The sequence below is a fragment of the Pleurodeles waltl genome, chromosome 12 (assembly GCF_031143425.1).
Source record: "Pleurodeles waltl isolate 20211129_DDA chromosome 12, aPleWal1.hap1.20221129, whole genome shotgun sequence".
Taxonomy (NCBI): Eukaryota; Metazoa; Chordata; class Amphibia; order Caudata; family Salamandridae; genus Pleurodeles; species Pleurodeles waltl.
This window is the reverse complement of record NC_090451.1, coordinates 111,829,965-111,848,258: the sequence shown is the minus strand read 5'-3', so window position 1 is coordinate 111,848,258 and position 18,294 is coordinate 111,829,965. Positions and strand designations below refer to the sequence as shown.

At 48.6% G+C, this 18,294-nt stretch overlaps 1 non-coding gene across 1 annotated transcript; it reads right to left on the bottom strand.

The window, feature by feature from the left end:
* Positions 1–17,792: 17,792 nt before the first annotated feature.
* Positions 17,793–17,864, bottom strand: TRNAH-GUG (transfer RNA histidin (anticodon GUG)). Its single transcript has one exon. It is a non-coding gene; the product is annotated as a tRNA-His (tRNA).
* Positions 17,865–18,294: the final 430 nt, after the last annotated feature.

The window sequence follows — 18,294 nt, the reverse complement described above, 5'->3', positions numbered from 1 at the left end:
CAAGATGGGGTGACTTGTGTGGCTCGGACCAGGTTCTGTTACCCAGAATCCTTTGCAAACCTCAAAATTTGGCTAAAAAAACACATGTTCCTCACATTTCTGTGGCAGAAAGTTCTGGAATCTGAGAGGAGCCACAAATTTCCTTCCACCCAGCGTTCCCCCACGTCTCCCAATAAAAATGATACCTCACTTGTGTGGGTAGGCCTAGCGCCCGTGACAGAAAATGCCCCAAAGCGCAACGTGGACACAGCCAAATTGGTGAAGGAAAACAGAGGTGTTTTTTGCAAAGTGCCTACCTGTAGATTTTGGCCTGTAGCTCAGCCGCCACCTAGGGAAACCTACCAAACCTGTGCATTTCTGAAAACTAGAGACCTAGGGGAATCCAAGATGGGGTGACTTGTATGGCTCGGACCAGGTTCTGTTACCCAGAATCCTTTGCAAACCTCAAAATTTGGCTAAAAAAACACATGTTCCTCACATTTCTGTGGCAGAAAGTTCTGGAATCTGAGAGGAGCCACAAATTTCCTTCCACCCAGCGTTCCCCCAAGTCTCCCGATAAAAATGATACCTCACTTGTGTGGGTAGGCCTAGCGCCCGTGACAGAAAATGCCCCAAAGCGCAACGTGGACACATCCAAATTTGTGAAGGAAAACAGAGGTGTTTTTTGCAAAGTGCCTACCTGTAGATTTTGGCCTGTAGCTCAGCCGCCACCTAGGGAAACCTACCAAACCTGTTCATTTCTGAAAACTAGAGACCTAGGGGAATCCAAGATGGGGTGGCTTGTGTGGCTCGGACCAGGTTCTGTTACCCAGAATCCTTTGCAAACCTCAAAATTTGGCTAAAAAAACACATGTTCCTCACATTTCTGTGGCAGAAAGTTCTGGAATCTGAGAGGAGCCACAAATTTCCTTCTACCCAGCGTTCCCCCACGTCTCCCGATAAAAATGATACCTCACTTGTGTGGGTAGGCCTAGCGCCCGTGACAGGAAATGCCCCAAAGTGCAACGTGGACACAGCCAAATTGGTGAAGGAAAACAGAGGTGTTTTTTCCAAAGTGCCTACCTGTAGATTTTGGCCTGTAGCTCAGCCGCCACCTAGGGAAACCTACCAAACCTGTGCATTTCTGAAAACTAGACACCTAGGGGAATCCAAGATGGGGTGACTTGTGTGGCTCGGACCAGGTTCTGTTACCCAGAATTCTTTGCAAACCTCAAAATGTGGCTAAAAAAACCCATGATCCTCACATTTCTGTGGCAGAAAGTTCTGGAATCTGAGAGGAGCCACAAATTTCCTTCCACCCAGCGTTCCCCCACGTCTCCCGATAAAAATGATACCTCACTTGTGTGGGTAGGCCTAGCGCCCGTGACAGGAAATGCCCCAAAGCGCAACGTGGACACAGCCAAATTGGTGAAGGAAAACAGAGGTGTTTTTTGCAAAGTGCCTACCTGTAGATTTTGGCCTGTAGCTCAGCCGCCACATAGGGAAACCTACCAAACCTGTGCATTTCTGAAAACTAGAGACCTAGGGGAATCCAAGATGGGGTGACTTGTGTGGCTCGGACCAGGTTCTGTTACCCAGAATCCTTTGCAAACCTCAAAATTTGGCTAAAAAAACACATGTTCCTCACATTTCTGTGGCAGAAAGTTCTGGAATCTGAGAGGAGCCACAAATTTCCTTCCACCCAGCGTTCCCCCACGTCTCCCAATAAAAATGATACCTCACTTGTGTGGGTAGGCCTAGCGCCCATGACAGGAAATGCCCCAAAGCGCAACGTGGACACAGCCAAATTGGTGAAGGAAAACAGAGGTGTTTTTTGCAAAGTGCCTACCTGTAGATTTTGGCCTGTAGCTCAGCCGCCACCTAGGGAAACCTACCAAACCTGTGCATTTCTGAAAACTAGAGACCTAGGGGAATCCAAGATGGGGTGACTTGTATGGCTCGGACCAGGTTCTGTTACCCAGAATCCTTTGCAAACCTCAAAATTTGGCTAAAAAAACACATGTTCCTCACATTTCTGTGGCAGAAAGTTCTGGAATCTGAGAGGAGCCACGAATTTCCTTCCACCCAGCGTTCCCCCAAGTCTCCCGATAAAAATGATAGCTCACTTGTGTGGGTAGGCCTAGCGCCCGTGACAGAAAATGCCCCAAAGCGCAACGTGGACACATCCAAATTTGTGAAGGAAAACAGAGGTGTTTTTTGCAAAGTGCCTACCTGTAGATTTTGGCCTGTAGCTCAGCCGCCACCTAGGGAAACCTACCAAACCTGTTCATTTCTGAAAACTAGAGACCTAGGGGAATCCAAGATGGGGTGGCTTGTGTGGCTCGGACCAGGTTCTGTTACCCAGAATCCTTTGCAAACCTCAAAATTTGGCTAAAAAAACACATGTTCCTCACATTTCTGTGGCAGAAAGTTCTGGAATATGAGAGGAGCCACAAATTTCCTTCTACCCAGCGTTCCCCCACGTCTCCCGATAAAAATGATACCTCACTTGTGTGGGTAGGCCTAGCGCCCGTGACAGGAAATGCCCCAAAGCGCAACGTGGACACAGCCAAATTGGTGAAGGAAAACAGAGGTGTTTTTTGCAAAGTGCCTACCTGTAGATTTTGGCCTGTAGCTCAGCCGCCACCTAGGGAAACCTACCAAACCTGTGCATTTCTGAAAACTAGAGACCTAGGGGAATCCAAGATGGGGTGACTTGTGTGGCTCGGACCAGGTTCTGTTACCCAGAATCCTTTGCAAACCTCAAAATGTGGCTAAAAAAACACATGTTCCTCACATTTCGGTGGCAGAAAGTTCTGGAATCTGAGAGGAGCCACAAATTTCCTTCCACCCAGCGTTCCCCCACGTCTCCCGATAAAAATGATACCTCACTTGTGTGGGTAGGCCTAGCGCCCGTGACAGGAAATGCCCCAAAGCGCAACGTGGACACAGCCAAATTGGTGAAGGAAAACAGAGGTGTTTTTTGCAAAGTGCCTACCTGTAGATTTTGGCCTGTAGCTCAGCCGCCACCTAGGGAAACCTACCAAACCTGTGCATTTCTGAAAACTAGAGACCTAGGGGAATCCAAGATGGGGTGACTTGTGTGGCTCGGACCAGGTTCTGTTACCCAGAATCCTTTGCAAACCTCAAAATGTGGCTAAAAAAACACATGTTCCTCACATTTTGGTGGCAGAAAGTTCTGGAATCTGAGAGGAGCCACAAATTTCCTTCCACCCAGCGTTCCCCCACGTCTCCCGATAAAAATGATACCTCACTTGTGTGGGTAAGCCTAGCGCCCGTGACAGGAAACGCCCCAAAGCGCAACGTGGACACATCCAAATTTGTGAAGGAAAACAGAGGTGTTTTTTGCAAAGTGCCTACCTGTAGATTTTGGCCTGTAGCTCAGCCGCCACCTAGGGAAACCTACCAAACCTGTGCATTTCTGAAAACTAGAGACCTAGGGGAATCCAAGATGGGGTGACTTGTGTGGCTCGGACCAGGTTCTGTTACCCTGAATCCTTTGCAAACCTCAAAATTTGGCTAAAAAAACACAAGTTCCTCACACTTCTGTGGCAGAAAGTTCTGGAATCTGAGAGGAGCCACAAATTTCCTTCCACCCAGCGTTCCCCCACGTCTCCCGAGAAAAATCATACCTCACTTGTGTGGGTAGGCCTGGCGCCCGCGACAGGAAACGCCCCAAAGCGCAACGTGGACACATCCAAATTTGTGAAGGAAAACAGAGGTGTTTTTTGCAAAGTGCCTACCTGTAGATTTTGGCCTGTAGCTCAGCCGCCACCTAAGGAAACCTACCAAACCTGTGCATTTCTGAAAACTAGAGACCAAGGGGAATCCAAGATGGGGTGACTTGTGTGGCTCGGACCAGGTTCTGTTACCCAGAATCCTTTGCAAACCTCAAAATTTGGCTAAAAAAACACATGTTCCTCACATTTCTGTGGCAGAAAGTTCTGGAATCTGAGAGGAGCCACAAATTTCCTTCTACCCAGCGTTCCCCCACGTCTCCCGATAAAAATGATACCTCACTTGTGTGGGTAGGCCTAGAGCCCGTGACAGGAAATGCCCCAAAGCGCAACGTGGACACAGCCAAATTGGTGAAGGAAAACAGAGGTGTTTTTTCCAAAGTGCCTACCTGTAGATTTTGGCCTGTAGCTCAGCCGCCACCTAGGGAAACCTACCAAACCTGTGCATTTCTGAAAACTAGACACCTAGGGGAATCCAAGATGGGGTGACTTGTGTGGCTCGGACCAGGTTCTGTTACCCAGAATCCTTTGCAAACCTCAAAATGTGGCTAAAAAAACACATGTTCCTCACATTTGTGTGGCAGAAAGTTCTGGAATCTGAGAGGAGCCACAAATTTCCTTCCACCCAGCGTTCCCCCACGTCTCCCGATAAAAATGATACCTCACTTGTGTGGGTAGGCCTAGCGCCCGTGACAGGAAATGCCCCAAAGCGCAACGTGGACACAGCCAAATTGGTGAAGGAAAACAGAGGTGTTTTTTGCAAAGTGCCTACCTGTAGATTTTGGCCTGTAGCTCAGCCGCCACATAGGGAAACCTACCAAACCTGTGCATTTCTGAAAACTAGAGACCTAGGGGAATCCAAGGTGGGGTGACTTGTGTGGCTCGGACCAGGTTCTGTTACCCAGAATCCTTTGCAAACCTCAAAATTTGGCTAAAAAAACACATGTTCCTCACATTTCTGTGGCAGAAAGTTCTGGAATCTGAGAGGAGCCACAAATTTCCTTCCACCCAGCGTTCCCCCACGTCTCCCAATAAAAATGATACCTCACTTGTGTGGGTAGGCCTAGCGCCTGTGACAGGAAATGCCCCAAAGCGCAACGTGGACACAGCCAAATTGGTGAAGGAAAACAGAGGTGTTTTTTGCAAAGTGCCTACCTGTAGATTTTGGCCTGTAGCTCAGCCGCCACCTAGGGAAACCTACCAAACCTGTGCATTTCTGAAAACTAGAGACCTAGGGGAATCCAAGATGGGGTGACTTGTATGGCTCGGACCAGGTTGTGTTACCCAGAATCCTTTGCAAACCTCAAAATTTGGCTAAAAAAACACATGTTCCTCACATTTCTGTGGCAGAAAGTTCTGGAATCTGAGAGGAGCCACGAATTTCCTTCCACCCAGCGTTCCCCCAAGTCTCCCGATAATAATGATACCTCACTTGTGTGGGTAGGCCTAGCGCCCGTGACAGAAAATGCCCCAAAGCGCAACGTGGACACAGCCAAATTGGTGAAGGAAAACAGAGGTGTTTTTTGCAAAGTGCCTACCTGTAGATTTTGGCCTGTAGCTCAGCCGCCACATAGGGAAACCTACCAAACCTGTGCATTTCTGAAAACTAGAGACCTAGGGGAATCCAAGGTGGGGTGACTTGTGTGACTCGGACCAGGTTCTGTTACCCAGAATCCTTTGCAAACCTCAAAATTTGGCTAAAAAAACACATGTTCCTCACATTTCTGTGGCAGAAAGTTCTGGAATCTGAGAGGAGCCACAAATTTCCTTCCACCCAGCGTTCCCCCACGTCTCCCAATAAAAATGATACCTCACTTGTGTGGGTAGGCCTAGCGCCTGTGACAGGAAATGCCCCAAAGCGCAACGTGGACACAGCCAAATTGGTGAAGGAAAACAGAGGTGTTTTTTGCAAAGTGCCTACCTGTAGATTTTGGCCTGTAGCTCAGCCGCCACCTAGGGAAACCTACCAAACCTGTGCATTTCTGAAAACTAGAGACCTAGGGGAATCCAAGATGGGGTGACTTGTATTGCTCGGACCAGGTTGTGTTACCCAGAATCCTTTGCAAACCTCAAAATTTGGCTAAAAAAACACATGTTCCTCACATTTCTGTGGCAGAAAGTTCTGGAATCTGAGAGGAGCCACGAATTTCCTTCCACCCAGCGTTCCCCCAAGTCTCCCGATAATAATGATACCTCACTTGTGTGGGTAAGCCTAGCGGCCGTGACAGAAAATGCCCCAAAGCGCAACGTGGACACATCCAAATTTGTGAAGGAAAACAGAGGTGTTTTTTGCAAAGTGCCTACCTGTAGATTTTGGCCTGTAGCTCAGCCGCCACCTAGGGAAACATACCAAACCTGTTCATTTCTGAAAACTAGAGACCTAGGGGAATCCAAGATGGGGTGGTTTGTGTGGCTCAGACCAGGTTCTGTTACCCAGAATCCTTTGCAAACCTCAAAATTTGGCTAAAAAAACACATGTTCCTCACATTTCTGTGGCAGAAAGTTCTGGAATCTGAGAGGAGCCACAAATTTCCTTCTACCCAGCGTTCCCCCACGTCTCCCGATAAAAATGATACCTCACTTGTGTGGGTAGGCCTAGCGCCCGTGACAGGAAATGCCCCAAAGCGCAACGTGGACACAGCCAAATTGGTGAAGGAAAACAGAGGTGTTTTTTCCAAAGTGCCTACCTGTAGATTTTGGCCTGTAGCTCAGCCGCCACCTAGGGAAACCTACCAAACCTGTGCATTTCTGAAAACTAGACACCTAGGGGAATCCAAGATGGGGTGACTTGTGTGGCTCGGACCAGGTTCTGTTACCCAGAATCCTTTGCAAACCTCAAAATGTGGCTAAAAAAACACATGTTCCTCACATTTCTGTGGCAGAAAGTTCTAGAATCTGAGAGGAGCCACAAATTTCCTTCCACCCAGCGTTCCCCCACGTCTCCCGATAAAAATGATACCTCACTTGTGTGGGTAGGCCTAGCGCCCGTGACAGGAAATGCCCCAAAGCGCAACGTGGACACAGCCAAATTGGTGAAGGAAAACAGAGGTGTTTTTTGCAAAGTGCCTACCTGTAGATTTTGGCCTGTAGCTCAGCCGCCACATAGGGAAACCTACCAAACCTGTGCATTTCTGAAACCTAGAGACCTAGGGGAATCCAAGATGGGGTGACTTGTGTGGCTCGGACCAGGTTCTGTTACCCAGAATCCTTTGCAAACCTCAAAATTTGGCTAAAAAAACACATGTTCCTCACATTTCTGTGGCAGAAAGTTCTGGAATCTGAGAGGAGCCACGAATTTCCTTCCACCCAGCGTTCCCCCACGTCTCCCGATAAAAATGATACCTCACTTGTGTGGGTAGGCCTAGCGCCCGTGACAGGAAATTTCCCAAAGCGCAACGTGGACACAGCCAAATTGGTGAAGGAAAACAGAGGTGTTTTTTGCAAAGTGCCTACCTGTAGATTTTGGCCTGTAGCTCAGCCGCCACATAGGGAAACCTACCAAACCTGTGCATTTCTGAAAACTAGAGACCTAGGGGAATCCAAGATGGGGTGACGTGTGTGGCTCGGACCAGGTTCTGTTACCCAGAATCCTTTGCAAACCTCAAAATGTGGCTAAAAAAACACATGTTCCTCACATTTCGGTGGCAGAAAGTTCTGGAATCTGAGAGGAGCCACAAATTTCCTTCCACCCAGCGTTCCCCCACGTCTCCCGATAAAAATGATACCTCACTTGTGTGGGTAGGCCTAGCGCCCGCGACAGGAAACGCCCCAAAGCGCAACGTGGACACATCCAAATTTGTGAAGGAAAACAGAGGTGTTTTTTGCAAAGTGCCTACCTGTAGATTTTGGCCTGTAGCTCAGCCGCCACCTAGGGAAACCTACCAAACCTGTGCATTTCTGAAAACTAGAGACCTAGGGGAATCCAAGATGGGGTGACTTGTGTGGCTCGGACCAGGTTCTGTTACTCAGAATCCTTTGCAAACCTCAAAATTTGGCTAAAAAAACACATGTTCCTCACATTTCTGTGGCAGAAAGTTCTGGAATCTGAGAGGAGCCACGAATTTCCTTCCACCCAGCGTTCCCCCACGTCTCCCGATAAAAATTATACCTCACTTGTGTGGGTAGGCCTAGCGCCCGTGACAGGAAATGCCCCAAAGCGCAACGTGGACACAGCCAAATTGGTGAAGGAAAACAGAGGTGTTTTTTGCAAAGTGCCTACCTGTAGATTTTGGCCTGTAGCTCAGCCGCCACATAGGGAAACCTACCAAACCTGTGCATTTCTGAAAACTAGAGACCTAGGGGAATCCAAGATGGGGTGACTTGTGTGGCTCGGACCAGGTTCTGTTACCCAGAATCCTTTGCAAACCTCAAAATGTGGCTAAAAAAACACATGTTCCTCACATTTCGGTGGCAGAAAGTTCTGGAATCTGAGAGGAGCCACAAATTTCCTTCCACCCAGCGTTCCCCCACGTCTCCCGATAAAAATGATACCTCACTTGTGTGGGTAAGCCTAGCGCCCGTGACAGGAAACGCCCCAAAGCGCAACGTGGACACATCCAAATTTGTGAAGGAAAACAGAGGTGTTTTTTGCAAAGTGCCTACCTGTAGATTTTGGCCTGTAGCTCAGCCGCCACCTAGGGAAACCTACCAAACCTGTGCATTTCTGAAAACTAGAGACCTAGGGGAATCCAAGATGGGGTGACTTGTGTGGCTCGGACCAGGTTCTGTTACCCAGAATCCTTTGCAAACCTCAAAATTTTGCTAAAAAAACACATGTTCCTCACATTTCTGTGGCAGAAAGTTCTGGAATCTGAGAGGAGCCACAAATTTCCTTCCACCCAGCGTTCCCCCACGTCTCCCGAGAAAAATCATACCTCACTTGTGTGGGTAGGCCTAGCGCCCGCGACAGGAAACGCCCCAAAGCGCAACGTGGACACATCCAAATTTGTGAAGGAAAACAGAGGTGTTTTTTGCAAAGTGCCTACCTGTAGATTTTGGCCTGTAGCTCAGCCGCCACCTAGGGAAACCTACCAAACCTGTGCATTTCTGAAAACTAGAGACCTAGGGGAATCCAAGATGGGGTGACTTGTGTGGCTCGGACCAGGTTCTGTTACCCAGAATCCTTTGCAAACCTCAAAATTTGGCTAAAAAAACACATGTTCCTCACATTTCTGTGGCAGAAAGTTCTGGAATCTGAGAGGAGCCACAAATTTCCTTCCACCCAGCGTTCCCCCACGTCTCCCGATAAAAATGATACCTCACTTGTGTGGGTAGGCCTAGCGCCCGTGACAGGAAATGCCCCAAAGCGCAACGTGGACATAGCCAAATTGATGAAGGAAAACAGAGGTGTTTTTTGCAAAGTGGCTACCTGTAGATTTTGGCCTGTAGCTCAGCCGCCACCTAGGGAAACCTACCAAACCTGTGCATTTCTGAAAACTAGAGACCTAGGGGAATCAAAGATGGGGTGACTTGTGTGGCTGGGACCAGGTTCTGTTACCCAGAATCCTTTGCAAACCTCAAAATTTGGCTACAAAAACACATGTTCCTCACATTTCTGTGGCAGAAAGTTCTTGAATCTGAGAGGAGCCACAAATTTCCTTCCACCCAGCGTTCCCCTACGTCTCCCGATAAAAATGATACCTCACTTGTGTGGGTAGGCCTAGCGCCCGCGACAGGAGACACCCCAAAACGCAAAGTGGACACATCACATTTTTTCATTAAAAACAGTGCCTACCTGTAGATTTTGGCCTCTAGCTCAGCCGGCACCTAGGGAAACCTACCAAACCTGTGCATTTTTGAAAACTAGAGACCTAGGGGAATCCAAGATGGGGTGACTTGCGGGGCTCTGACCAGGTTCTGTTACCCAGAATCCTTTGCAAACCTCAAATTCTGTCTAAAAAAACGCATTTTCCACACATTTCGGTGACAGAAAGATCTGGAATCTGAGTGGAGCCACAAATTTCCTTCCACCCAGCGTTCCCCCAAGTCTCCCGATAAAAATGATACCTCACTTGTGTGGGTGGGCCAGGTGCCTGCAACAGAATAAGGCCCAAAACTTGTAGAGATAGAGGGGATAGCACAGCAAGTTTATAAGGACATATTCTTTTATACATCTTTAGACTGACTCTGCTTTGGGGACCCACATAAGTGAGGTGTCATTTTTCTTGGGAGGCTGAGGGGAACACTGGGGAGTAGGAATTTTGTGCTGGAGTGGTGATCCTACGAAGAAAAGTAAGGAAAATATGCTTTTTTAGGCACATTTTGAGGTTTACAGAGGAGTGTGGGTAAGAAAATGTTGGGGGATCCACGCAAGCCACACCTCCCTGGACTCCTTTGGGTGTCTAGTTTTAAAAAATGTCTGGGTTTGGTAGGTTTCCCTAGATGATGGCCGCACACAGGACCAAAAACATAGGTGCCCTCTCCCCCCCAAACACAAGTAGTTTTGTAATATATCGTTTTGATGTGCCCACATACGTCTGTGATGTGCCAAACACTAAAAACTTTAAAAAAAGAAACACACTTAGGTTATGTGAAAAAGACCCCTCACCCACCAACCAAGTTGGTGGCATGCTTCATCATCGGGGTCCCACCTGAGGCACCTAGCGTGTCACAGGTGTGCTGCGACGCCTGATTACAGCGGAGCAGGTTTCGTCATTTTTACCACACATACTGGTTGGATTTGGCACGAGGGTGAGTGATGGTTCAGTGGATCAAATTTTACTAACAAGAGCTTTCACAAAAATGAAATGCACTGTTAGTAACTGAAAGGCAAAAAACTGAACCAATGACTCACAGCTCGTGAGCTGTAAAGCCGCGACAAGGCACCAACCGCTTTACAGTCCATTCACACAACTTTCATACATGACACACACAAGGCCATTCACACCGCCAGCCACGGGCCCAGCACATTACAACACTCCCATCGACAGACAGCGCCACTCAAGGGCCCATCACTTACATACGCCCACATGCCTGATACAACAATCACACCAGCTGATGGGAGTGTGTGGACTGGTGTTTGGCTGGCAGTGTGTTGCAGTAGCCAACAGCAAGTCAATATGTACACTCTCAGCCAAGCCCCACTCCACACACAATGGCATAATTATTTTTTTTTTAAACAGAGGAACCCCTAACTAAGTAGAAAGAATTACAAAACTACAAACACAAAAGCTCTAACTAAGAACATGACAGAAATGCTAACCATGAAACTAAACACATGAAAATACAAAACAGACATGAGTTTACACTCATGGTTGTTCCCAGAAATTCTTCTGGGTGTGGTAATTCTTAAAACAAGCACCGACACATAGCCCAGGCTTTGAAGGACAATCTGGGCAGTACATTCGAGTCTCCCTCCGGATACCTCTTCGAAAACACACTCTACATTTCTTAGCTGGAAAGTCTTTTTTGGGTGTGGGAGGAATGTGCTCAGCAAAGTGGCGATCTTTTAATCTAGCCACATCCTCCACCACTGCTTCTCTAGGAACTCTGGCCTGTTCCACCACAATAAGGCTCTCTATCACTGACTCCTGAAATTTCACAAATGTCATCTTTGACTCTGGAGACCTATCCCTAAACACAATAAAAGCATTGAAGGTTGCTAAGTGGAAGAGGTGAAGTGCTAACTTCTTATACCAAACGTAAGACTTACGAATAGCAGTATAAGGTTCCAACCTCTGGTCAACTCTATCTACACCTCCCATGTGCTTATTATAATCTAAAATGCACACAGGTTTGCGCACTTCTGCAACCTGGCCCCAAACAGTCACAGGGGAAGTACTCTCATCATGGATGGTACTTAGCATGTAGACATCCCTCTTGTCTGAAAATTTCAAAGCTAGCAGCTCCTCGTTCCGCAAGGCACAGCACTGTCCTCTCTCAAGTTTTTTACAGACAAGCTCCCTTGGATAGCCTTTCCGGTTAGAACGGATTGTGCCACAAGCAACTGTGTCCACTCTAAACAATTCCTTGAACAATTGCACACCAGTGTAGAAATTGTCTACATACAAATGGTGACCTTTCTTGAACAGTCGCCTACCAAGATCCCACACAATTTTCTCAGTAACTCCAAAAGTGGGAGGACAACCAGGGGGGTCAATATTAGAATCCCTACCAGTGTACACACGGAAACTATACACATATCCTGTCCTACTTTCAGAAATTTAATTCCATATCGTGCCCTTTTGCTAGGAATGTACTGCCTAAAAACCAAACGACCCTTGAAGAGGACCAAAGACTCGTCCACACTTAACTCTTTGCCTGGAACATAGACCTCCGAAAACCGATCTACAAAATGATCAAGGACAGGCCTAATCTTAAAAAGACGGTCAGAATCTGGGTGATCTTGTGGCAAGACTAATGCATTGTCAACAAAATGCAGCATCCTAAGAAGAAGCAAATACCGATTACGACTCATGGTCGCTGGAAATATAGCTGTTGCCATCAAGGGACTAGTAGACCAATAAGAAGCCAGTGACGGCTTCCTTATCAACCCCATCAAAAAAGTCAAACCCAAAAACTTTTTTAACTCCTCCAAATTTGTGGGAATCCACTGGGCAGCTCTAGAGTGTGGCCTAAGTCTAGCAGCGTTGTCCCTCAAATGCTGCTCCGCATACAAATTAGTCTGCTCAACAATCTCTTCCAAAAACATATCATCCATGAAGAACTCAAAGAAATTGATAGGCATAAAGTTCTCTGTATTGGCGTTACACCCCGGGAGACCAGTAAAGGCAGGCAATTCTGGCTGCTCCATGTTTGGGGCAACCCAGACATCAAGTCTTATAACGGGAAACCTTTCAGCCCCAGGTTGCTGCACTATTGGCACATCAATGTCCTCCTCTAAAACAGGCCCTTCATCTGCACTGAGTGTGGCTTCATCATCAGAAGATTCCCCTCCAACAGAAACATCACTGCCAGAATCTCTCACTTCCTCCTCTGCCTCAGATGCAGAGTCCGTCTCATAGTCATGATCAGACTATGACTCAAAAAGCATACCAACCACCTGCTGAGCGGTCATCCTGCGGCTAGCCATGATCTCTCCTGCTAAAATTAACTGGACAAATTGACCACCAACAACCAGCACTGTGTAAGACAAGTAACAAAGTGTAGCTTTGTTAGTAAGAGTTATAAACTCAAAAACTATACCGCTCACTTGCCTGAAAAAGCTTGATTCACCAGCAACTACACAGCAATCACCAATGATATCCCACTAAAAATAAAGAAAGAAAGGCAAATTAGAAATAAGACAAAACAAATATCATCGTGCACAAACCTAAGGACAATTTCACACACAATCCTGCATTTAGTACACCCCCTACAAACATGTCATTCATGCATGGCAACAATACTCCTTTGGAGTACATTGTTTTTACTTACCTAAAACAAGCAACTGTGCAAACTGCAGGTCAACCACCGCCAAAACCGCAAGGAGCCACAGCAAATAAAGCAAAAGCTTTGAACTAGAACAAAAAGGAGGAAAACATTTTTTATCACAAATGCAAAGACTTCTTCAGTTGACAAACAACCCACCATCAAACATTTAGAAATTGGTGCCTAAGTGGATTCTGCCATAGGGGAAGATGGGCCTACTACAAAAATAGGCCTGTCTGCCCCAAGGAAGCCAGAAAATACCTTTAGTAGTGTGTCCCCATGGAGAGCGACCCTTGCCAAAGGGGACAGCCCTCAAACAAAAAAAAAACACACACAACACTATCCCTGGTGCCTAAGTGGCTTCTGCCCCCCTTGGGGGCAGGTGGGCCTAAGACAATAGGCCCATCTGCCCCCAGGGGGTGTAGAAATGGCCAACAGGTCAATGCCCACCTTGGGGGGGCGCCCGTGACCAAGGGGACGCCCCCCCACAAAAATAAACAAATTAAAAAAAAGCCCTGGCGTTCTAGTGGTTTCTGCCCCCCTTGGGGGCAGACCAGCCTAAAAATAATAGGCTGATCTGTCTCCAAGGGGTGCAGAAATGGCCTGGGTACATGTGCCCCCAAAGTGGGGGGGCGACCCTTGCCCAAGGCCCCCCCCCCATCCACTAACACACACACACTATCCCTGGTGTCTACATGGCTTCTGCCCCCCTTGGGGGCAGGTGGGTCTAAATAAATAGGCCCATCTGCCCCCAGGGGGTGTAGAAATGGCCAACAGGTCAATGCCCCCCTTGGGGGGGTGCCCCGTGACCAAGGGGACGTCCCCCCCACAAAAATAAACAAATTAAAAAAAATCCCTGGCTTTCTAGTGGTTTCTGCCCCCCTTGGGGGCAGACCAGCCTAAAAATAATAGGCTGATCTGTCTCCAAGGGGTGCAGAAATGGCCTGGGTACATGTGCCCCCAAAGTGGGGGGGCGACCCTTGCCCAAGGCCCCCCCACCATCCACTAACACACACACATCCCTGGTGTCTACATGGCTTCTGCCCCCCTTGGGGGCAGGTGGGTCTAAAAAAATAGGCCCATCTGCCCCCAGGGGGTGTAGAAATGGCCAACAGGTCAATGCCCCCCTTGGGGGGGCGCCCCGTGACCAAGGGGACGCCCCCCCACAAAAATAAACAAATTTAAAAAAATCCCTGGCGTTCTAGTGGTTTCTGCCCCCCTTGGGGGCAGACCAGCCTAAAAATAATAGGCTGATCGGTCTCCAAGGGGTGCAGAAATGGCCTGGGTACATGTGCCCCCAAAGTGGGGGGGCGACCCTTGCCCAAGGCCCCCCCCCCATCCACTAACACACACACACACACACACTATCCCTGGTGTCTACATGGCTTCTGCCCCCCTTGGGGGCAGGTGGGTCTAAAAAAATAGGCCCATCTGCCCCCAGGGGGTGTAGAAATGGCCAACAGGTCAATGCCCCCCTTGGGGGGGCGCCCCGTGACCAAGGGGACGCCCCCCCACAAAAATAAACAAATAAAAAAAAATCCCTGGCGTTCTAGTGGTTTCTGCCCCCCTTGGGGGCAGACCAGCCTAAAAATAAAAGGCTGATCGGTCTCCAAGGGGTGCAGAAATGGCCTGGGTACATGTGCCCCCAAAGTGGGGGGGCGACCCTTGCCCAAGGCCCCCCCCCATCCACTAACACACACACACACACACACTATCCCTGGTGTCTACATGGCTTCTGCCCCCCTTGGGGGCAGGTGGGTCTAAAAAAATAGGCCCATCTGCCCCCAGGGGGTGTAGAAATGGCCAACAGGTCAATGGCCCCCTTGGGGGGGTGCCCCGTGACCAAGGGGACGCCCCCCCACAAAAATAAACAAATAAAAAAAAAATCCCTGGCGTTCTAGTGGTTTCTGCCCCCTTGGGGCAGATCAGCCTAAAAATAATAGGCTGATCTGCCCTCAAGGGGGGCAGAAATGGCCCTAAAAGACATGCCCCCCAAAGGGGAGCGACCCTTGCCCAAGGGGGCGCCCCCCCCATCCACTACACACACAATCCCTGGTGCCTAAGTCGCTTCTGCCCCCCTTGGGGGCAGATGGACCTAAAAAAAATAGGCCGATCTGCCCCCAAGGGGGGCAGAAAAGGCCAAAAGTTCTCTGCCCCCTTGGGGGGAGCGCCCCTTGCCCAAGGGGGCACCCCCCAACACATAAATGCAAAATAAATTATAAATCCCTGGTGATCTAGTGTTTTCTGCCCCCCTTGGGGGCAGATCTGGCTAAAAAGTAGCCAGTCTGCCCTCAAGGGGGGCAGAAATGGCCCTAAAATACATGCCCCCCAAAGGGGAGCGACCCTTGCCCAAGGGGGCGCCCCCCATCCACTACACACACAATCCCTGGTGCCTAAGTGGCTCCTGCCCCCTTTGGGGGCAGATGGACCTAAAAAAAATAGGCCGATATGCCCCCAAGGGGGGCAGAAAAGGCCAACAGTTCTCTGCCCCCTTGGGGGGGCGCCCCTTGCCCAAGGGGGCACCCCCCAACACATAAATGCAAAAAAGAAAAAAATCCCTGGTGATCTAGTGTTTTCTGCCCCATCTGGCTGAAAAGTAGCCAATCTGCCCCCAAGGGGGGCAGAAATGGCCGTAGTAATTGCCCCCCTAAAGGGGAGCGACCCTTGCCCAAGGGGCCGCTCCCCGCGTGCCAAAAACAGTAAAGAACAATAAAAAAAACAAATCCCTGGTGTCTAGTGGGCATTCCTGCTGCCCGATCGCAATGCGATCGGGCAGCAGGAATGCTCAAAGAGACACCGGGGAAAAGGAAAAGCCTTTCCTTTTCCCCGGTGCCTCTTTAGCCCCAACCCTCCACCCACCGGGAAGAGGAACTCACCTCTTCTATCGTCGCCGCACAGGAAGCAAATGGCTTCCTGTGCGGCGAGGATCCCATAATGAAGTCAGCGCGCGATCGCGCGCTGACGTCATTATGAGGGGGTGGGGGGGTCGGGGGTGGAAGGGGAAGGGCTTCCCCTTCCATCCCTGACTAAAGCACACAGAGGGAGCGAGAGCGCTCCCTCTGGGCTGTGTGCCGAGGACGTAGTGGTTACGTCCTCGGCACAGCAGCACTGTGCCGCGGGACGTAACCACTACGTGCGCGGCACAGAAGGGGTTAACAAATAGTGTTGTAACAACATAAAAGAGGGGAAACTGTAAGACAGTTGCACAGATAGAAGGACGGATAGAAGGTTAAACAGATCGTCATAAATAAGCCACATGCACTGATGCATCTGTACAGGTTTGTAGACAGAAAGGCAGGTATGTAGCTGTTAGTAAATCATGGATGAGATATAATCAGCGTCACAGAAACCGCTGTAAATCACACGCGCCTGCTTTAGAAATAACCACGCCACAAAGACCTTGGTAGTCAGCATGTAGGCTTTAAAGTGTTAACATAAACAGAGATGGGCAGAAATAGGCAGTAAGGCAGATACCCAGATTGAAATAGAAAGGTAAATAGAAAGCACATGTAGTAATAGACGTGGACCGATAAGTATATAGAGAAGCAGCTGTTGGTACGAAAATGGGATCACATATGATCAACTTTGTGTGGACTGTCAGGATTTGAAAACGGTTGCTTCATACCAAAAAAAAACATAGCGCCAAGATGTCCTCCTCAATGTCCCTATGAGCGTTATAGTGTTAACAAAGCATACAGCCAGGCATCAACACTCTGTTAGACAGGTTCACAGTCACGCACAGGTAGGTGAGCAGATAGATAAGCAGGCACACAGGCAAAAAGATGGATGGACAGATGAATGGATCAATGGATGGACGGACCTCTCTGTTAAACATGAGTCAAATGTACGGATGGGCGTAACCAGTGTAACTCACTGCAGTGTAATTACGCGAAATTACAGCAACATTATGCGAGGTTGTACAGAATTACACAAGGCTATTTTCCTGGTGCAAAATACACGCTCAGATCCGAAAGGAACCTGATATCCACTTTTCACAAGAAAATCGCTCTAACTGCAACAGAACTGGCACAACAGCCGCTGCTCGCGCTCTTTTCCTCCGCTCTTGGGTAGATGTCTTTCCCCACATTACTCCAAATTCCACAAAGGAGCGTAATTGTGTAATTCACGATTCGACCACGACTAATAAACTTGGCTTAAGTTTTAAAACTTTCCCTCTAGCTGCCCGGTGATCCGTCGGGTGCGGGATGATGAAGCCAAACGCTGATTGGGTGAGCGCGCCTCTCAGTGTCCTTCTCCGTCGCCTCTTTCTTTCAGACCCTTGGGAGCTCAGTCTTACTTTCTATACAAATATTTATTTTTAGACCTTTTTTCTTCGCGGCCTGAATTGCTGCAAAAACTGATATTTGACTAGCAGGATCCCTTTCAACATTGAAAGCTACTCCGCGTCAGTACAGGAGCCTCGGCGCTGCAGGTACAGGAGACACAGACATCCATCCCTCTTGCTGACCGGGTCCCGTGAAACCAAACTGTAGCTCATACTTTTCACATCAGGACCGCCACAAACGTAAAAGCGCAGAAAGGTGAAATAAATAATAACATTGTTAACGCGTTCTTCAAAGACATTTAATTTCACCGTTGAAATTAGGTTCAAGCTCTTAACTCATGTAAATATTAAGAAGTGAGAATAAAAATGCTGCCCAACTGCCGTGACATTGCCACCCGCAATGCCGTGACTCGGATTTGAACCGAGGTTGCTGCGGCCACAACGCAGAGTACTAACCACTACACGATCACGGCGAGCTACTTGGGCTCTGAAAAGACTACCCTGGTGTGGCTCTGATAGGCTTAAAAAAGGTCAAAGTGTCCGTGGAGTGGATAGATTTAGCGTTTGTTGAAAACCCATCTTTTCAAGTTAGATCAGGGTCTTTTCTTTGAGTAGCAGATCACGGCAAATATTTACCTCTCTGCTTCCAGTGACAAGACTCCCCATAAACCAAGAAGCCCAGACTTCTTAACAAGATCCACCACTCTGCCCTGCAAGTCTCAAGTGTTCTATGAGTGCTGGGGTCGGGGAAGTGAACACTGCAAAAACTTAATCCACGGCCGACCAAACTCCTCCAGGCCAGGAGGGGCTCGGAACAGGCCCCCACATATTGTTGTTTTTTTCTTTTCTGGGTGTCTCTTCAGACACATTCAGCTGCTTGGTGCATACTGCTTTAGAGTTGCA